Below are 587 nucleotides of genomic sequence, written 5' to 3'. Positions count from 1 at the left end.
CGCACATCCGCAGCGAGTCCCCTCGCGCAGCCGGGGCCAGAGCCGGGCAGCGGCGCCTGCCCCAGCGGCCGAGGAGGGGCAGCTTTGAGCCAGCTCCCGAATGTCCGCAGGGCCAGTCCAAGGCCACAGGCTGGACCTGGCTGGAGCTTCCGCTGGACACCGCCGGGCTGGGGCGTCAGGCCCGCAGTCTCCCGCGGCCAGCGGTGGGCGGGGCCGGGGTCGCCCTGCAGCCCCACCCTCCCCCTGGGCCAGCCCCGCCCACGAGGGCCCGAGGACACGCCAGGCCGCTGTCAGGGCGCCCCAGGCTGCCCTGGCCACCGGCCCGGGCCGTGAGGAGACCAGGGCTGGGCCCACGGCCGGCGTGGCTTTCCCGAGCGCCACTGTGGCGGCCAAGAGGCGCTCGGAGGGGCGTCACTGTGCTCTGCCCGTGTCACACCGCTTAGTCACGGGCTGGACCACTCGCCCGCGAGGGCCAGGGCTGAGCCACCCCACCCACCGCAGGCAGCGCGAGCCGGCCAGGAGGGCCTGACCAGGCCAGCGGCGCCCGGCCAGAGACAGCACCTGGGGGCCGAGCCGGGGCTGGCACG

The 587-nt window shown here is 77.0% G+C and overlaps 1 protein-coding gene across 1 annotated transcript in view; it reads right to left on the bottom strand.

Annotated features, from left to right (window-relative positions):
* BRD1 (bromodomain containing 1) overlaps positions 1-587 on the bottom strand; it is a 73,613-nt gene that overhangs the window by 38,135 nt on the left and 34,891 nt on the right. The gene's annotated exons all lie outside the window — the stretch shown is intronic.

The sequence above is a fragment of the Condylura cristata genome, unplaced genomic scaffold (assembly GCF_000260355.1).
Source record: "Condylura cristata isolate star-nosed mole 26May11 unplaced genomic scaffold, ConCri1.0 scaffold00004, whole genome shotgun sequence".
Classification (NCBI taxonomy): domain Eukaryota; kingdom Metazoa; phylum Chordata; class Mammalia; order Eulipotyphla; family Talpidae; genus Condylura; species Condylura cristata.
The sequence above is the reverse complement of the archived record's forward strand: the minus strand, read 5'-3'. Positions and strand labels throughout refer to the sequence as shown.